The sequence below is a fragment of the Cornus florida genome, unplaced genomic scaffold, assembly GCF_030987335.1.
Source record: "Cornus florida cultivar Cherokee Brave unplaced genomic scaffold, ASM3098733v1 CherokeeBrave_3.0.0_Hap2_Chr03, whole genome shotgun sequence".
NCBI lineage: Eukaryota > Viridiplantae > Streptophyta > Magnoliopsida > Cornales > Cornaceae > Cornus > Cornus florida.
The window spans coordinates 83,755,591-83,777,863 of NW_026775573.1; the positions used below are offsets into that span (position 1 = coordinate 83,755,591).

A 22,273-nucleotide genomic window follows, 5' to 3' on the forward strand; every position below is an offset into this window, starting at 1 on the left:
TAACTTTCGTTAATTGCACAATGGCCCCTCTAAGAAAGGATAACTGCAAAAAAGATATTTTCTTTAAAACTTCCGAAATAAAATATTTTCAAAAGATATTTATGAAAAAGACCCCAAGAAATATAAATGTTTTTGAAAAATCCTTTCATCCACGCCCCTATGGGAAAAAGGAACAACCGGCGAGCTTTTCTCCAAAAGTAAAGTTACGCGTTTCAAGGAAATCAACTGGAATGAAAACTCATGAAGTGAAATATCAACCCCGAGCATGAAAAATGAGGTTGTGCCAAAAAGTAACAAATGGGGAAAAAGACAAAAAGTGAATAGTGTCCAAAAAATAAAAATGTGGAAATGACGCGTCCATTAAGGAAGTTATCATTCCAAAGGAAAGAGTCTCGGGAACCATTCCTGAGCACTCGAGATGACACCAAGTGATGAGAAACCGAACTCGGAAAAGAAAAATCAATGGAAAAAAAAAATATTCATAAAATTTGAGAAAAAAGAAAGGAAGGAAAATGACCGAGTCATTACAACCTACCCTCCTTATGGAAATTTCATCCCTGAAATTAGGAACATCACTGGAAGAACCAAATAAGGACCGAACACAAGGTCACACCAAGGAAAGGATCACAAAGCAGTAAAAGAAAACTCCAAAGGGCTCAAGATCAACTAAAGGAACGCGAAACCATGAACCGAAAGACGACTCCTTAGATGGATCAGCATGTCAACTCAATGTCAACTACTGAGGGAATCCCAAGATAACGAACGTCGTATCACGACAAAAGATATGAGTGACATGGCAGTATGAACAGCGACTAGAACCCGCTTACGATGTACTTAAATATGTGGTAGCAATGACAGTGCCTAGTGCCCGCCCACACTTACCCGTCAGTAAGGTAGCATTGACGGCAACTAGTACTTGCCCACAACACACAACTTCATACGGTAGCATGATGGTATAAGGCACTAGTTCATAACCTATCCTAAAATAGGTCAACCTGGAAAAACTTATTGATACGAATGACATCAATGTTAAGAAAAATCATTACCAAAAGCACTACAGGAACTAGGCATTTTGTGAGAGTTGTGCCTAATCCCAAAACTCTGACAACAACGTCATAGGCACCGTCACACTCAAGGCCTTAAATCCTCAGTGCAAGTAGAACCAGCAGCTCCTACATTACAAAACACCCTTAATAACAACCTCCGGTCATGAATCCAAAGCCTAACAAGTCTATGCCCTCAAGCCAATGGATCGGACTCCATAGAACCGAAAGACACCGTTTAGAAGCAAACATATCCTAAGGTCACAAATGGAAACAAAATGCTGGATCAAAATGACAACTAAGTCCTTAAAACAGAAGTCTACCATATAGCTTACTCATGATAATCCCAACAACCAAGGTCACAAGGCCCTAACATAAGCGTAGGATAGATAAAACAGTATAAGCCAGATACTCGTATAGTACAGACTTGCAAAATTAAATTACATAAATCAAATAACACCTTAGTACTAAGCACACAGTACACATAATGTAAATAAAGCAAGCCACCTACCACATAGGGGTCAAATAATCAACGACAAGCTATACACCACCAATGGCACTAGCAGGTTAAACAGATAAAGTAAATTGAACACACATCATCTATATCATCACATAACTACCAGATGGTCACAAATTCTAAACATGTTTCTAAGGCATGCTCAAAACAACAAGGCATACAAACATGTAAAAAGGACCATGCAAATAACAATCCCACAAGTCAAAAGTAAGAAGGGATGAAATACATCTCAAAAGGACAAACTCACTGAAAGTGAAGCCCAAAAACTCAGATGGTTCCAATCTCTCACTGTGAGGAAAGGAATCATCTCCTAGAATGAACCTTAAAGTTCCCGAATCAAGGAATCTACAAGTCTTTCCCAAGACTAGTACATACCCAAGGTGGAATCCTAACGCCACTTAGAACGAAACAACGATGCAATGGATAGTTCCAATATAAGCCATTACAAGACATCAATAGAGAACTCAACTCAAGATGCTGATGAGTCCAATGAGAACTCTACAAGATCCTATCGGGACCCTAAAATGACAAGGGAGAGTAATTAATTGGACCAATGCAATTAATAACATGGAACCACTCACACCCCAACCTTATCTCATAAGAGCTATCCAAGGCAACACAAGAAGAGATCCTAGGTCAACGCACCTATCAAATTCCTAATCATCACTCTAAGAAGATAAGACATGAGAACCTCGCCGTTGAGGCTTACGAAGACAAACCTCCCAAATCCCCAAGGAAGGATTTGAGTCAATCTCGACTCATCATCCCATAACGCTAGAAATAAGACCCAAATGATGTCATCACATCAAGGTCACCACGAAACCCCAAGAGACAATACCAACACCTCGGACACTCCCGACCACGTCGTGAAGCCACGAAGGAAAAGGAAATGAAACGGTGCCTCATTGGCCCACGTCTCACTCCACCAAATAAGGACTGTGATTCTACACTCACATGAGCCTTACTCGCATCAATCGTCAGACTAAGGTCTCAAAACTCCCAAACCGACAAAACAGACAAGAAGGTTCACGACATGGGTCCTTACAAAATGAATTTCTCCTATCCAAGGAAGAAACTCCTCAAAACAAGAATACGTCCAAGGGATACGACAAACCCCAAGAGACAATGCCCTGGCATAATTCTCTACCAACCAAGCTGGAACACATGCAATGCTAAAACAAGACATAGAAAGTAACGAACTAGCATATAGCATAGCAACGGGCTACCAACTCACACAGGTAATTAAAATCACATAAGGCACGTCAGTGTATGCAGGAGAAGGACATAAAGCTTGACGACATATTACATATAATCATGCTAAGATGAACAAGTATATATAACACGCTAAAGCAAACAAGTATATACAACATGCTAAGTAAATAAGCGTAAATGACATGCGAAGACAGACAAGCATATACAATGTACTAAGGCCTACAAGCATATATAGTATGCTAAGGCAGACAAGCACATACAACATGCTAAGATAGACAACCATATACAACATGCTAAGGTAATTAAAGTAAGCTTCTAAACAAGTTGGTACATAAGCAAACAGACATGTTATCAAATCAAAACATGTTATTAAGATGCAATTAAACACATAAAGCATGGTAACACAAGCATAATATGCACCCAAAACCCGTCGGCCAAGGTATTCGAACCTAGGAGCTTTGATACCACCTTTGACGGCCCTAGTTTTCCAAGCCAGTGCGTCCTATGATGAACCGAAGTTTGACCCGATAACGGATCCAAAATTTGAAAGCAAAAATAGAAAACAAGTCTCTAGAGATGCAATGCATCTCTAAGATGCTAAAGTGGCCTTCTATGAGGCCACGAAACTCAATGAGAACTAACGCGGAAGAAAAAGATCAGAAAAAGACCAAATAAGCCCTCAAGGGCAAAATGGTATTTTTATATGGAAACAACATCTCTAGAAATGTACATCATCCCTAAGACACAATCATGACTTCTCATAAAGCCATGGAAACAAAAGGAAAACAAGCGGAAGCGACGTTTTAAAAACGGACAAGTTTAGCCCCAAAGGCAAAAATGTAATTTCCAGCAAGATTTGGGTGCTACTAAGCACACCAATTGATAGACAACAAAAAAATAATGAACTTAGACTAAAGAATCACTTGATTCGGAGTCCAAATGGAAAAGAAGTCGCGACTATGAATAGTATTTTGACAGTAGTGAATAGTGTTTTGACAGTAATGAATAGTGCGGGGCAGAAAAATGCTGAAACCTTATGCCATTTTGAGGCACTAAATGATGTTTTTTTGGAAAAACACGAAGAAAAAAACCCCCTTAAAATTATTTTTCTAAGCTGACTATGTCAAAAGAAAATTTTTATTTTTAACGTGAAATCCCCAAAATGCCATTATAACAGACTTTTTCTAAAAATGAATGTGCGCACCAGAAAATCAAATTTGACGTGGGGTTTTCGAGACCGAGACGGCATTTTCTGGAAAAATGTTGTGAAGAAACCCCTCCTAAAATCATGTTTTCTATGTGATCATGTAAAGTCTGAAATTTATTTTTTAAAATGAATTCCTAAAATGCCCCTAGATCAGTTTAGGTCAAAACGATGAAAAAAAATAAACAACTTTGCACCAAGTGCTCATTTGACCCTAAATGCATTTCTAGGCTAAAAAAATTATGCACGCAAATGTATTTAGTGACTTTTAGTGCACGAGAATCACCCGTGGGCCCTAAAAATGCCCAATGCAAAATACAACTTATCTAAACCTCAAAAATGCCTAAACTGAACTTTAAAAGGAAAATTTGAAACTTAAAATTATAAAATGGTTTCAAAAGACCATTTGGCCCTTGGCCACACTTCATGCATAAATCAAGAGACCCTATGGAAGTGCTAAAGCACACTTTTCATATCCCAAGCAAATGCTATGAAGTTAAAGCATTCCATTTTTTTCCATTTTTCAATAAAATCACTTGAAAGTAAAAGTTCTTAGAATTCAAAATAAAAGTACTTGGCCCATAACCTCATTACATACATGTCAAATACATCCCAAATGGTGCACTTAAGTGCTCATTACATATTTAGAACCAAATATACAAGTTTTGACATTTTAAACTAAAAATAGCATTTCATGCTAACATTTGCGTGAATCAAATACTCCAAGTCTATGAAACTTCCAAGGCATAGTGTGCATCCCAAATCATAGTCCCTATACTTCAAAAATGTCCCCACTATGTGGGTGAGTAACATAAAGCTACTCGGAGGAGATGAGCAATAGACCTAACATTTTACTGTTCATTTAATTGATATAAATTAATACATACGGTCCATGCCACCTAGCGTTTATGTCCAAGGTAAGACTCAGGGAGCATCATAAGCTATCTATAGTACTCCTAGCATAAACCACATCATTCATACAATTTAAACAACATAAGAGCATGCGGTAGAACTGATGAGCGCTGAAAAGTGCGCTTTTAAACCCTTTAAGCTTAGGTATTCTAGAACCTTTATCTATCTTATTTTTTCGTTTTAGATTGATTTTGTTTTATTTCCATTTTAAGGTACTTAACTCCAAAATAAGCTAACTCAGCTAAATAAGAGCATAATTAAAACAATCTTGAGAAGAATTAAAGAAAAGAGCAAAGTGGGAGCAAAAGGAAGCAAGTGGTGGAAATTTAGCAAGTTTGATCGATCTCGGAAAATATTCGATCGATCAAAAGTTCATCAATCTAGACATTTCAAGATGGATCCAAGCTCTTTTGTCCTTATCTAAAGATCTCACAAAGTTCGATCGATCCAACTTTCTTCCAATCGATCGAAAAGATTCTATCTTATCTAGTTGTACCACCTTACCTACCACTTTTGTCTCATTCCCTAAAATATCTCAGATTTGTCTTTATCCAAAAAGGCGCCGCCATAGAGGATCGATCCAGCTTAAGTTTGATAGATCTTAACCATGTTCGATTGATCTCACCACAAGTTCGATCGATCAAACTTCCCCAAGTACAAGAAAATTCAATTTCCTGCTTATTAAAAGTTGTATCATATCTAATCATTGCGAGGTATATTGGTGTACGAGCCCAGGTCATTAGGGTAACATTTTAACCTACCTATATAAGGAATATGAGCCACTCTTGAGAGAAGAAAGAGGAGACACACATACACTAGAGATAATTGATATCATATTCTTAGTGAGGGAGAAAAGAAGAGAGGAGGCTAGAGACACAAGCTTCGAGTTCTTCCATCAACCAAGAAGAGGAGCAATCTCTACCATGGAGTTAGCCCTTGAGGGTTGGAGGACACTATCCATGAGTGGCTAGACATCCTCTTGGGGCTAGAGTTAGCCCTAAGCATGCTTTTTACATCTTGATTTATGTATTTTTGAGGGGATTTGTATTGTGATACATGATTTGACATATTTATGTACATAGATCTTATTTATTCAATGATTTATGTGGTTTAATGCTTCCAAATGATCATTTCATTCTATCCATATGTCTATGTATGCTAGAATAGATGTTCATGTGTTTGTCTCTAGATTTTGTGTTATTGATGCATGTCTATGTGTATTGATGCTATAGATCTAGAGATTGTCAAGACATAGTGCTTAATAGAGTGCTCTTGTGGTTTATTTGATGGTTCATACTCATTTCTTGATGGATTGTGCCTTTCCCTTAGTTTAATTAGTTTAATTTAATGTCATTAGCTTAATTGTAGTGTAGTTATAGTTTAGATGTTAAATGGAAGGACAATCCATGCTTGTTGTTTGATGTTCCATACTTATGAAAACAAGTAGCTTATATCTCTAACCTTGTGATGTGTTTGAATTGTGAGCTTGAATTAATGGCTTAGTTTGATATATTGTGCTATCCACCATATTGCTTAGACAATATATACTTAATTGGTCATCCATGCTTGTTGAAACAACCACACACACACACTATTGTTGCAATACATGTTTTCCCCCTCATTAATCATTCATTAAGGGTGTAGAAAAGCTATGCTTAGTGGTGATCTCTAAATCCCAAGATCTCTCTCTCTTATTTTCTCTCTATTACATTTAATTGTTTACTTCAGTCTAAATTGCATCTTAGTATAATTCAATCACCAACCAATCTTTTGATCACTCGACCTACTAACCCTAATCTCGATTGCACAACCTAATATGACCCACCAATCCCTTGGGATGATCCCTACTCGCCCTTACTATATTTTTAGTGAAAGGTAGTAGTGGCAAACTATAAATGTAAAACTTGGCCATACTTATCTTAGTCCAACATTCACTCTTTTGCAAGCTTTGGTTCCGACAACCACTAAGTTTTTGGTGCCGTTGCCGGGGATTGATTGAAGGCAACATCGTATTTGTGGAATCAATTAGGAATTAGTACTCTTTTGATCGTGTCTTTACTTTATTTTCATTTTCATTTAGGTTACTTATTGTGTTGGTTCTTATTTGACTTGGTGCATTGAGCTAGAAGGTGAGCATTTTAAGGAGCTAAGCAAAAGCAAGGAAAATGCTAAAATCTAAAAAAAATTTGCAAGGCTAAAATTGAAAATTGAATTGAAGTGCTAAAGGACCCTTTGTGAGCTCTTTCTTAACTCAATCTCTAGTTAAATCGTAGGCCCACATGGAGGCTTGTACTTCAATTCTTAGATAAATCGTGAGCCCATGTGGAGGAAATTTTATTATTCTTTGCATAATTTTGATAGCATGGGAGTATGGGATTATTGTATGTGAAGGAAGTTTGTTGATTGTTGAATTGTTACGAAGGTGAAGTGATTGTTTATTGCTTGTTGCTTGTTGTGTCTGTTATGCATGCATGATCGTAGATCTTTGAAACCTACTCTTGTCCTTCTTAATTTTCATCTTGAATCTGTTTTTCGAAACCCTAGGGGAAGAGGAAGTTCTAGTCAATCCATTTCATCAATGGAAGTACATAATGAGGACCATGTGGAGGACCTTGGTCATATAGACCAACAAAGTATCCTCCACCCCAATGTGCATCATGATAACGTTGCAAGTACCATTAGGCATGCCGAGGCTATTCATTCACCTACCACAACAACAAGGCGAAGTTCCATTGGGAATGCCAAGGCCAATGTATGCTCCACAACCTCCCATAGTTCAAGGCAACCAAGGTGCCCATGTTACACCTACAATTGCTAATCTTCCCCATGCTTTAAGAGATCACTATGTGCCTAATGAATATAATGCACCCACATGCATTTAATTGCCACCATTTAGAGCACACCACTATGAGATCAAACCACAAACAATTCAAATGCTTCCTAATTATCTTGGACTTCCAAGTGAAGAACCTTACAAGCATTTGGATAAGTTTCTTGAAGTATGTTCCACCGTGAGATACACGGACATGCCGGAAGAGGTATTAAGCCTTAAACTTTTTCCATTCACCCTTAAAGACAAGGCAAAATACTGGTTTAGCAATTTTAGGCCTTTTTCAATAACTTCTTGGGCAGAAATGCAACAAGAGTTCTTAAAGAAGTACTATCCGGTTTCTAAGACCAATGCCATGAGAACCTCAATTAGAGAGTTTTCACACGGGGATGGGGAAATGTTCCATGAGGCATGGAAAAGATTCAATGAATTGCTTAGGAAGTGTCCACATCATGACATGCCCAAATGGCAATTAGTTTAATATTTCTTTGAGAGCTTATCAGACAGTTATAAGGGCATGGTTGATGCTTCCATGGGTGGCTCTTACATTGATAGGCATAAGGATGACGTGTAGCATCTTTATGAGAGCATGAGTGAAAATTCTTTGTATCAAACGTTATCTTATAAGAATGGTAAGAATTCAAGTGGAAGGAAGAGTGGTGGCTTACATCAAGTTGACCGTTCCAATGAAATAGCCGTCGAGATGAAATCCTTATCTCAAAGGTTTGATCAATTCTTGATCAACCAAAACTCGGCAGATCAAGTATCTTCCATCCCTAACCATTCCCATCATGCATCCAATGAGACATGTATGACTTGTTCAAGTGTTTTACATTCTACTTCCAATTGTCCCCATGGACATATGCAAAGTGAGCATCATGAACAAGTCAATGTAGCTTTTATTAATCAAGGGAACAATCCTTATGGCAATCACTATAATTCTAGTTGGAGGAATCACCCGAATTTCTCTTGGAGAAACCAAGGGGAAGGCTCAAACCTTCCCCAAGGTGGTTATCAAGGGAAGTATGTTCCACCTCCGATGCAAAGCCAAGGTTCCCAAGGTTTTAGATCATCATTTCAATCGCAAGGAAATTAATTTTCTAATTCTCATTTTCCTAATCAACCATCATATTCTCAAGGAAATTCTAGGAGTCCCGCTTTTGGAGAGAAAGTTTTGACCACTCTAGGCACTTTAGAGGCAAACACTCAATTATTTCATTCTCATTCTCAATCCATTGCTAAGCTTGAAACCCAAGTAGGGCAAATAACTAGTACTTTAAATGCTAGAGAGAAAGGGAAAATGCCTTTAAATGCCCCACCAAAGCAACAATGTGTTGTGGAGACTCATTCCTCATTGGAAAGTCCTATAATAGAGCAAGTCAATGCGGGGACAACCTTGAGAAGCGGGAAGATTATGGACAATCAAGTGGGCATGTCCAATGAAGAGGGTGAACCGGTGCAACCCAAAGTTGACACCCATCCCGTTTCGCATCCTATTCCTCCTCCATTGCATACGCATGTTCTTTCAAATGAGAATGATTTGAAAAGTGATTTGAAAAGTGATCTTGAAAAGAAAAATTTGTAAAATGATTTCAAAACTTGTTGTATTGAAGAGACTTTAAAGAAAATTTTTGAAAAGGTTTTTGAACCAAAAGCTCCATTTTCGGATGCCTTAAAAGGATCCATCTCAATTGACAAGCAAAAGGCCAAAACAAATGAAATTATGGATGTGTTTAGGCAAGTGAAAGTCAATCTTCCACATTTGGTTGCAATCAAACAAATTTCGGCTTATGCCAAGTTTTTAAAAGACTTATGCACCAAAAGAGGATGAACAAAAGCCAAGCACCTAGGAAAATGGTCTTGACTAAGCAAGTGAGCTCTATTTTGCAACATAACACTTTTCCAAAGTTTAAAGACCCTGGTTCACCTACCACTTCATGCATCATTGGTGATCATATCATTAATCAGGCTCTCTTAGACTTTGGGGCAAGTGTTAATCTTCTTCTATACTCGGTATATGTCAAATTAGGCTTAGGAGACTTGAAACCAACGTTAGTGGTTTTGTAACTTACCGATCGATCCATCAAAAAACCTAGGGGTATCATTAAGGACGTATTGATTAAGATTGATAAATTTTTCTTCCCCGTTGATTTTGTTATCATTGACACAGAACCGGTCCCGAATCCTAAGAGCCAAATTCCCATTATCCTTGGCTGTCCTTTCTTGGCAACTGCGAATGCCAACATTAATTGTAGGATGGGGATAATGAAAATCTCATTTGGCTATATGAAGGTGAAGTTGAATATCTTCAATCCGACCCCTAATTCATTTGACAAGCATGAAGAAGTGAATGTTGTAGAGAAATATCATGACCATAAAAGTGAAGGAATAGGGTCTTTGTATGAAACCAAAATTCCAAAAAGTTCATCTTCAACCCTGAATTCCAAGAAATTTGTTTCAAAATCTTGTTTGGAAAGGGCATGGAAGCCCAAAGATCATTTTGACCAAGGATCAAAAATTTCTTTTGAGCCTAATCCAACAAGTTCTTTAGGGAACCATATCATTGGGTGGAGTTCAAAGTACTTATCACCCCATTAAGAAGGGGGTGCACTACAAGATGTTTGATCCGAGCTAAAAGAGTCCAACGTCTTGCTAGAGACGTTAAAGACTAGTACATTTCGTAGGGTGTCACAACCTTATTCCTCCCTCATTTCTATTTTAAATTTCATTTCTTGTGAAGTCTAGATATTTGCTTTAGGTTCATATACATTGCTAGGAACTGTGATTAGGATTACATTCACTTTCATGTTGAAAATGGACATTTTGCATCAGTTTGATCGATCTCCAAGGAGGTTCGATCGATCGAACTCTATACCTGCATCCAACATGCATCCAATCACCTCTCTTTCCAATCATTCGAAGAAAACCTGCATATTTCAGCTCTCTGTCCCATCGTTCGAACCTGTTCCTAGATCGATCTTTAGTTATTCGATCAATCCAACTTCATTTTGGATCGATCTGCAGTCTCAACACTTAGAAAATTTTGAACCAGCATCCACCCTCTGTAAAAGGCCTCTCTGTCCCATTGATCGAACATGTCTGTAGGTTTTTGCATGTTCGATTAATTGGAGTTCTTTTGAGATCAATCTTGGAGAGATCAATCTCTGTTCTTTGATTTACTGTTCTGATTTAAGTTTGACTTTTGTTTTGAATTTTAAATTTAAAAAAAAAAAAAATCCCAAAAATATTTTCTTTTCTTTTATTTTATTTTATATTTCAAATATTCCAAAAAAAAAATATTTCATTTTATATTATTTTATTTTATATTCCAAAAATATTTTATTTTATATTATTTTTGTTTATTTTTTATTTTATTTAGTTTTATTTTTTCAAAAAAAAAAAATATATATATATATATATATATATATATATATATTCCATTTTTAATTTTCAAAAATTCAAAAGCTTCAAAACAATTTTATCTTTTAGCGAGGAGAGATCGATACTAGTTCAATCGATCAGAGGATTCAGTTCAATCGATCGAACTGGTAAAGGAATGTTTTTAAAAATCAAACCTAGGGTTATTAGATCGATACCACAGATCGATCTAACACCCTCATCTTCGTCCCTCGCCGCTGCAGCTCACTTCCCCACCTCCAGCGACTCCATCTCGAATCTCTCTCCCTCATCTCGGATCTCCGATTTCATCTCCCTCTCATCTCATCTCTCGGTTTTGGGTAAGATCCAAGATCCCACTTTTGATTCAAGCTTTATCTTCATGAATCCATGCTTTATATGTTTGATCTAAGGTGTTTTGATGATGATTATTGCCATATATGAAGCTTTAAAGCTATGTATATATATGTATATATATCGTTTTATATATATATATTTTTTTAATTTTGATTTTAGGGGTCACGGACCAAGGAAAGTGACCAAATTTGCTAATTTATTATGTAGAGGGGCCCACAAGCTTGTTTTTGAGGCCCCCGTGCCATCCACGTCACAGATCTGTGACTTTTCAAATTTTACCTCACAGTTCGATCGATCGAACTTTTGCTCAGATCGATATGTAACAGATCAATCTCACTTATTCAAGAACGATCGAACTTACATCGATCTCACATTTTTGTAATCGATCAAACTTCACAGATTTGCATCACACACCATCTCTTGTGTTTCATGTTATCTCATACATGCCCAATGCCTATGTTTTCGACATTGGATGCATTCCATACTTATACTGTCTAGCATGTTTCACATCATGTCACTTATTCCTTATCACTTGCATAGATTCATATTCCTTTTTTGTTTTGTCTATCTTATTTGACATACATGATTCTATAAACTGTGCTTTAATTCTTTATACCGGCACTGACTTCTTTTTTGAGTTTTCCTTTTATTTTGTAGGCCATGGCTCGGGTCAAGACTGTTGCTCGTGGACATTATCATCGCAGAGTCCAGTGGAGATTAGATGACCAGGTAGGTCTATCTCACGTCCAGGACTCCATTCCCGAGCCAAAGCCAGAGCCAGAGCCAGAGCAGATACAGGATGAGCCCGCAGAGCCTACTCCACCTCAGTCTCCATCCGCTGACAGTAGACTACAGTCTTCGGTTGAGGCATCTGCTTCACAAGCTGATGCTAAGGATAAACACATACCATCTCCATCACCACCACCAGCTCAGCCAGCCCAAGACTTAATTAGACTGGCCATTGCCGAGATACTCATGCCTTTAAGTACCGCAGAGTCGGTGTTCAATATAGACTTCTTCTCCCGGTCTGTTCTTACCAGAGCAGCATATGACGACATAGACCGGAGGGGCATTCCAGCCATATTAGCCCCTGTTACTTATCCAATGTACCCGAGGTTGGTCCGGATGTTCTTCCAGAACCTCCAACCTTCCCCAAGTAACCTGGCAGAGCTGTGGATTACCATTGACAGCTACACCATCAGTATTACTATGGACATTCTATCTAGATCATGCCGATGTCCACACATCTGCCCTCCCGATCTCTAGACTACATATCCTACTCTATGGAGGCCTTCTTATGTAGACATGGCCATGGCACTCACAGGTCACTATGTAGGTGGCGAGACTTTCGCCACACGCACTTATCTGCCAGACGACCTTTGGTTCTTTGATTCGGTGCTATACCGAAATATTTTTATGGCCGGCCACAAGATACAGAGGCGCGACGACTATCTGACAGATTTATATGCCTTCTATACAGGGCATTGGCTATCCATCCCTGTGCTCATCTGGAGTGTTATGATGAAGCTATATGTTGATCACATCAGCACGGCCAAGCCCAAACGGGCTAAGTATCTCCTATTTGGCCATCTTATCACATAGATTTTGAGAGACCAGCGCTATCACTTCCAGCCACGGGAGCGTACTGAGGCTGGGCCTGCTCGTTCCAGAAGAAGGACTGGAATAAGAGCTACAAGGCTCTTATCAAAAGTCTACTGGAGGATGTTGTAGAGGCAGCTGAGGAGCTTGAGAGAGAGGAGTTGGAGTAGGCAGCAACTGCAGCAGTAGCAGAGCAGGCGGCGGATGATGTACCAGTCAATTTGGCTTCCATACATATGGATGTTGATTTGGAGCAGCCCGGAGAGACCCAGAGCATCACTCTCCAATTGGGTCGCCCGTTCTTAATGAGGAGTAGGCTCAGGATCATCATTCTCCCGATCCAGTAGCACCTAAGACTCTAGTCAAGATACCCATCTTCTGAGAGCGTCTTCAGGCTCTGGAGGATGGCATGTTTTCGTCCGGGCCGATATTGCTTCACTCCGCTCAGATGTTATAGCTGCATTGCGAGATCTACCCAGAGACATCCGCGGAGCACGCCCTGCCCGTCCTTCCTCCTCCACTTGATAATTCCATATCTTCTTCTCTTATTATATATCTGTGATATCTGCCATATTTTTGCTACTGTTATATACTTGCAGCCAGTCTATTGGCCTAGACACTGGATGTACTGTATTATACTTTATTTCCCTTTTATGCATACTTTATTTTTGGATGACATAAATGCATATTGATATATTTGTCTGTGATTGACTCCATCAGGTGCATTCCAGTGACTTCAGTGAGAGAGTGCTACAAAATTTTTCAGGACCACCCTTTTTCCTCTCTTCTTACTTCAATTTCTTATCCCATTTACACTTGTATGTCCACTGTGCACTGTTATTATACCCTTTGTTGTCTAATGAACTTTCATCCTAGTGCCATCTTTTTAGGACCACAGTTAATCTCAAGTTTGGGGGGGCTATGCCACCTATTTTGGATACTTCTGTCCCGGTCATTTTTGCTAGTTGCACTGGTATACTCTTTCCTTTATTCACTTTACACATTGAGGACATTGTGCCATTTAAGTTTGGGGCGTAATGGTGTTAATTGCAGTATTTGCTTTAACTTCAAAATTTTGAGCATGACTTGTGTATTTGAGGAATTTTCTATGATCGGTCTATAACTAGCTATGATTTTGATCTTTTGAGGACTATATTGCTTAAAATTTAAAAATTGCTTGACTTGAGAGTCTAATACTCCTTCTATGCCTTGTGGATGCCATTTAGGAGTAAATTTTTCGAAATATTGATATCATGCTTGCACTTGTGGTCCACATCATCCTAATTTTGTAATTGTTTTGAGATTCACTCTAGGATTCTACACTAGCACAGACACACACTAGAATTCATTTGTGGGGTACATGCTTTGTTGATTATTGAATTAGTTATATCCCAATTGGGCTAGTAATGCATTAAAAGCTTTTATCTTGATAAAAGTGGATAACAAACCCTTTTCATTGAGTAGCTGGGATTCTAGCCTCATCAAGCACTGAACTTCTCATGCTGAAAGGTTGAGGGCCCGAACTCTAAGTTAATAATTTGAAAAAAAAAAAAAAAAAAAAAGGTTGCAAAAGCAATAAAAAAAGTGAGGACTTCTCCCAAAATGTGAGAAGTGGGAAATGATTAGATAGAGGTGTCTTGATTTGTAGCCTAGTTGATTTGAGCTTGTTAAGTCCTTAGGGGTGTTTGAACACCTAGTGCCCTAAAGCCGTCTGGTTTGGGAGTCATTAACCTAACGCTCGGCCTCATGAATCGCTAGAAAGTTTAATAGTTCACTACATTGCACTATGCTTCCATCTATGATCCTATAAAAAAAAAAAAAAAAATCGAGTGAAAAGAATAACGCACCTAAAAAAATAAAGCTTTAATAAAAGGTCCACTCTTTGTCTTGATGATCGGTACTAAATTTATGTTCTACTTTGAGGGTAAGGATGTGATCATTTCTTTAGTTGGCTCAGATAGCAACATATTTGATGCCGGTCCACTCAAAAAGAATTCTAGTGTTGTTTTGATTTGCATAATCATTTTCTTGGTATGTGGAGGACAATACTTGCTTGTTTGATGTTGAAATTTTGGGAGATTGCTTAGAAAGGGTTGAAAAATTGCATACTAGAGGTAGTTTTCTCCCAATGCTTGTTTGTAATATTGGTGCCTCTTTTTTGAAAGAATGAGCTTAATGTTTGTGGGTATCATTTCGGGAAACCCTCACGAGACTTCACTCATCCACTAGGGGTAACCTAGAGGTTTAAAAGGCTTGTTGCATATGCTAAGTGCAATCGTGTTCCCTACGAAAGTGGCGTTATCCATTTATTGCTTTCTAATTCATAATTGTATAGTTGTTCAATTCATTTCCTCACTTTGTAGTTCATTGCTAGGGACTAGCAATATTTAAGTTTGGGGGTGTGATAAGCATTAAAAAGTGCACTTTTAAACCCCTTAAGCTTAGGTATTCTAGAACCTTTATCTATCTTATTTTTCCGCTTTAGATTGATTTTGTACTATTTTTATTTTCAGGTACTTATCCCCAAAATAAGCTAACTCAGCTAAATAAGAGCATAATTGAAGCAATCTTGAGAAGAATCAAAGAAAGGAGCAAAGTGGGAGCAAAAGGAAGCAAGTGGTGGAAATTCAGCAAGTTCGATCGATCTCAGGAAATATTCAATTGATCAAAAGTTCATCGATCTAAACATTTTAAGATGGATCCAAGCTCTTTTGTCCTTATCTAAAGATCCCATAAAGTTCGATCAATCCAACTTTCTTCCGATCGATCGAAAAGATTCCATCTTATCCAGTTATACCACCCTACCTACCACTTTTGTCTCATTCCCCAAAATATCTCAGATTTGTCTTTATCCAAAAAGGCACCACCATAGAGGATCGATCTAGCTTAAGTTCAATAGATCTTAGCCATGTTCGATGGATCTCACCACAAGTTCAATCGATCGAACTTCCCCAAATGTAAGAAAATTTAATTTTCAGCTCATTAAAAGTTGTCTCATATCCAATCATTGGGAGGAATATTGGTGTACGAGCCTAGATCATTAGGGTGACATTTTAACCTACCTATATAAGGAATATGAGCCACTCCTAAGAGAAGAAAGGGGAGATACACATACACTAGAGACAATTGATATCATATTCTTAGTGAGGAAGAAAGGAAAAGAGGAGGCTAGAGACACAAGCTTGGAGTTCTTCCATCAACCAAGAAGAGGAGCAATCTCTACCATGGAGGTAGCCCTTAAAGGTTGGAGGACACCATGCATGAGTGGCTAGACATCCTCTTGGGGCTAGAGTTAGCCCTAAGCATGCTTTCTACATCATGATTTATGTATTTTTGAGGGGATTTGTACTGTGATACATGTTTTGACATATTTATATACATAGATCTTGTTTATTCAATGATTTGTGTGGTTTAATGCTTCTAATTGATCATTTCATTCTATCCATATGTTTGTGTATGCTCGAATAGATGTTCATGTGTTTGTCTCTAGATTTTGTGTTATTGATGCATGTCTATGTGTATTGATGCTATAGATCTAAAGATTGTCAAGATATAGTGCTTAATAGAATGCTCTTGTGGTTTATTTGATGGCTCATACTCATTTCTTGATGGATTGAGCCTATCATTTAGTTTAATTAGTTTAATTTCGTGTTATTAGCTTAATTGTAGTGTAGTTGTAGTTTAGATGTTAAATGGGAGGACAATCCATGCTTGTTGTTTGATGTTCCATACTTATGAAAACAAGTAGCATATGTCTCTAACCTTGTGATGTATTTGGATTGTGAGCTTAAAGAAAGGATTAATGGCTTAGTTTGATATATTGTGCTATCCACCATGTTGCTTGGACAATATATCCTTAATTGGTCATCCATGCTTGTTGAAACAACCACACACACACACTATTATTGATTAAGGGTGTAGAAAAGCTATGCTTAGTGGTGATCTCTAAATCCCAAGATCTCTCTCTCTTATTTTCTCTCTATTGCATTTAATTGTTTACTTTAGTCTAAAGTGCATCTTAGTATAATTCAATCACTAACCAATCTTTTGATCACTCGACCTACTAACCCTAATCTCGATTCCACAACCTAATATGACCCACCAATCCCTTGGGACGATCCCTACTCGCCCTAACTATATTTTTAGTGAAAGGTAGTAGTGGCAAACTATAAATGTAAAACTTGGCCACACTTATCTTAGTCCAACATTCACTCTTTTGCAAGCTTCGGTCTCGACAACCACCAACAACGCAACAAGATAATCAATATACAAGTATATGTACATAAGTATACAATCAATATTGAAATGCACTTAAGACACGAGTATACTAGGTTATCTCGAAAGTAAATCATCAATACACAAGTGTACACACTAAGTACGCTAAGCAATATTGAAATGGAAATGCAACATATATATTAAAGTATACATTTCTAAGTATACTAAGCAATGTTGACATAAATGGCATATAAGTATGCAAATCCAAGTATACTAAGCATTTTTTATATATAAGGTGTACAAGTATACAAATCCAAGTATACTAAGCAAGAAATGAAGTATCATACACCCAAGTACAAGTTAAAAGTAATCTATGATTACAACTAGAATTGAATGCGAAATCAACCAATGGCGGAAAGACAAATGACATGAGGTCTCAATAACCAAGCAAGTGATTCCGGGTTATTAGCCCGCAAGGTACTACCTAGGGCGCACTAACCCGGAATAAAACTGTTATATTGCTATTTTTGGGTTACTAGCCCTCAGGGTACCACCCAATGCGCTCTATATGGTATAGAGGGAACTCTCATCTCCCATACTAGAGCCATGCCCTAGCCTTAACAATTTCCAATGTCCATACAAGCTTTCCAAAAATCATCAAGTTGTGTAACAAGTATGACATTTACACAATACACAAAATCAATTACCATGCACAACCAAGTCATGGAAAACACACAAAAGATGCTCTAGGAATTCAAGATACAATGGCATATTAAATGTCATATAAGTAAATGTGAATACTTACAAGTTAAATTATAACTTTAACTCATGGAATACTATCATGTAATCAAATAACAAGTTCCAAATTACAAATTAAGCAAGTATACAACATCAATACCTAATTACCTCAATGGAAGCATTAAAGGGAATTTAATTAACTTAAATAATTAAATTCTCAAGATTACAAAGTAACTCCAAAAATTATACAAATCATACATGTCAATGGTCATATCAAGGCATATTTTAATTTCATGATACAAGTTAATTCTACACTAGGCATCACTAGGTGAATTAAATTTCATGCAAGAAAATAATCAAATAAAGTATTCAATGCTTATTTAAATATTCTATTCAATGCTTATTTAAATATTCTTAATTTAATGTATGTTGATGAACATATCAAGGCATACTTTAAAATCATATTACAAGATAATTCTACTCTAGTTACAACTATTTAAATTAAACTCAATGCCAGGAAAATAATTAAATAAATTACTGAAAACTTATCCAACTATTCTCTATTTAGTATATATGATGAAACATACCAAGCTCATCAACAATATCAAGTTAAAAATCCAATTAAGTGAGTAGAACACTTAAAATAAAATTAATTAATCTAATTAATTAATTTTCTCTAGATTTTAAAACAACTTCAACTGCTCTCAAATTAACATAGGTTAAAGTACATACCAAGGCCTATTTTAATATCACATTACAAGTTGATTCTATGCAAGTTACAACCATATGAATTAAATTTTCATACAAGAAAATAATTAAATAAAAGTTTCAATACTTATTCAAATACTCCCAATTTAATATATGTTAATGAACATATCAATACCTAATTGAATAGCATGCCACAATTCAATTCCAATCTATATACAACAATGATAATTGAATCTTATACAAAAAATAATAATTAAATTAAATTAAATTAAATTCTAGATAAAATACATAGGCATGCATACAAGTTGTATAAGCTTATAAAACAATCAATACAACAATTATATAAACCTAAGACATCCCCTACCTCACTTGGAGATGAAATCTCAAATCCTCACCGAAACGGAACCGCTCCGAATCCGACGATACTTCGGGGTTATGTTGGGGACAACGAGGGGAACAACAATCCTTCACAAGGTAACACCAAAATCCTAACTTGAACTCAAAACCCGAACTCAAAAATGGTTAGAACCGGCTTCTAATAAGGGGGAAAGAATCGCCTCGCCAAGGCCTACGATAAAACCTAAGGCATTACGGCAAAATTCAAAAGGGAAGGAAGTTGATTTGGAAAAAGAAGGGTGGCAACCATGGAAGAGCTATAGAATATGATCTGCAGTAGTATAGAAAAAGTGGAAATGAAATGATTTAATTTTTCAAACCCCCTATTTATAGAAAATCTTAAAAAGTGCCCCAAACGGGTCCTACCGGGTCCAAAAAAGTGAAATTTGCACAGACGTGCTCAAACAGTAAAACACCGTGAACAAAAAAGAATTAAAAAAAAAAAAAAAAATGAGCAATAGAAGAAACGACAACGAAAATTGAGTCATGTGCTGAGAGATATGCCCCGAATAAATTCGACGGCAACTAGGGCCAAAAACCCTAAAACTGGGAAAATGACCGGAAGAAAATTCTAAAAGTACATAACTCGATGAAAAGTGAAAATGAATCCCGTACGAGGATCCAGGCTCAAAATGAGGCATTTTGCAATAACTTTCGTGAATTACACAATGGCCCCCTCCAAGAAAGGATAACTGCAAAATTGCCCAGAATGAAAAGATATTTTCTTAAACACTTCCGAAATAAATTATATTCAAAAGATATTTATGAAGAACACTCCAAGAAACATAAATGTTTCTTAAGAATCCTTTCATCCATGCCCCTATGGGAAAAAGGAACAACCGACGAGCTTTTTTCCAAAAGTAAGGCTATGCGTTTCAAGGAAATCAACTGGAATGAAAACTCGTGAAGTCAAAAAATCAACTCCGAGCATGAAAAGTGAGGTTTTGCCAAAAAGTGACAAACGGGAAAAAAGACGAAAAGCGAATAGCATCCAAAAAATGAAAATGTGGAAATGGCAATCCTTTAAACAAGTTATCAATCCAAAGGAAAGAGTCTTGGCAACCATTCCTGAGCGCTCGAGATGACACCGAGTGATGAGAAACTGAACTCGAAAAAGAAAAATCAACGAAAAAAATTATTCGTAAAATTCGAGAAAAATGAAATGAAGGAAAATGACCGGGTCATTACAAACAGGTTTATTCACGACTTTTGTTCTATAACTTCATTATTTTTAAAGTCTTAGGAAAATTAGTCTTGCAGATAATCCAAGAGATTTCTCTGTCATCTTTCTAGAACACAAACACATAAACACATAGTGAGGTTAGAACTGTGGCCTTCAAATCCTAATCGTGATCATACATTGCGTCTACATTAATCAGACAAAAGCAGATCTACTTCTATATCAAATTCAGACGATTAAAGAAGAGAAGTAAAAGCGATCACACTTTGAAAGGGTTGGAGCATTTAAGGAGTGTTGTCTAATCTACCTACTACTCTTTTATAAATATCAAGCATAAGCCTGAGGTCAAGTTACCATTGGATGGGGAGTCACAAAGCCAGAGGATTGTCAGTAGTTGGTGTTTGGTAGAACGATATGGTGTGAGCCAGAGTCAAAGTTCAGTGTACTTTGTTTCAAGCATAGTGGATCGGTTTACTTTAGACTGCACAGTCCACAAGGTTTTTCCCTTATAAACAGTTGATGTATTTTATCAACTGGGGTTTACTCGCTAAAAATCCTGGTGTCATCTCTAACTTTACTTTGCTTTATTTTATATTGCATGATATTAATTGCTAAAATAAAAAAAATTAGAAAAACACAAGATCTGTTTTTAAAATAATCAAAACTTTCTAAATATTCCGCTGTGTACAACTCACAAATTGGTATTAGAGCCAATCTCTACACATTAAGTTGCTCCTTGTTGGAACGTTTTGTTTTGATTTCAAAAATTGATTTTTAATCATATCTTATGCATTGAGAGAAGGAGGTTCTAATCAACGTGGTCTTTTGTTTGAAGGAGATAATTACAATTTTTTGAAATCAAATATGAGAGCCTATTTGCAAAATTCTGGTGGTAAAACTTAGGCTATAGTTTAATCTGGCTATTCACCACCTACAAAAGATAAAACTGTAGATGGTAAAGAAGTCAAGGTCTTAAAAGATCCTTTTGCTTTTACTGTTATTGAAACTGAGCGTAATGATGCTAATGGCAAAGCTTTATATGCAATTATTAATTATGTTGTTCCATTTGAATATGCTAGAATTTCTGATTGTAAAACTGCTAAAGAAGCTTGGGATATTTTGCAGGTTACTCAAGAAGGAACTTCAAAAGTGAAGTTGTCCAAAATTCAGATGCTTTCTCATAATTTTGGGAATATCGTGATGAAAGAAGATGAATCTCTTTCTGATTTTTATTCTAGTCTTCCTAAAATAATTTCTGAATTGCATCACTTAGGTAAAAAACTTAGTGATAAGAAAATATGTGAAAAAATCTTAAGGTCTTTACCTAAAAGATTCCAGATTGGAGTTGAAACTATCACTGAACATTAGGATTTAACTACCTATAAAGTTGATGAGATGGTAGGTTCATTGAAAACTTTTCAGATGTAAAACTTTGATTTAAATCAGAAGGAAAAGAATCTTGCTTTAAAATCAACACAGGTTGATAATTATGTGGATGATAACTCTGATAATGATTTTGCTCTTTTGTCAAGGCAATTTAATCAGATCTTGCAAAGACAACAGAGGAGAAGGAATAGAAACATAGCTAATCCTCAAAATTTTGACAAGACGTCAAAATTTAGGTTTAATGAAAAGAAAGAAAAAGAATCTAAAGAAACTGAATTCACTTGCTAGAATTGTGGTGGCAAAGGTCACGCATCCAATGTTTGTCATAGTCCTAGTAAGGAACAAAAAGATATGAATAAAGGAAAAGCAATTAAAGTTTCTATGACTGAAAATTCTGCTTTAACTGATAATGATTCTCCTCAGGGTGGTTCTAATGATTTTTCTTATGTTACTTTTCTAATAGAGTTCCTCATGTTGTTACTTTATCTAACTCTAATATTTCAGATAACGAAGGCATTGAATTTCATGATGAACAGTTTCAAGAGGCTGAAAATGACGATGAAAGATTAAAAAAGATGGT

The 22,273-nt window shown here is 36.7% G+C and overlaps 2 pseudogenes; both read right to left on the minus strand.

Moving 5' to 3' along the window:
- LOC132301770 (uncharacterized) overlaps positions 1-22,273 on the minus strand; it is a 214,380-nt pseudogene that overhangs the window by 20,402 nt on the left and 171,705 nt on the right.
- On the minus strand, positions 8,079-8,177 carry LOC132301929 (small nucleolar RNA R71; annotated as a pseudogene).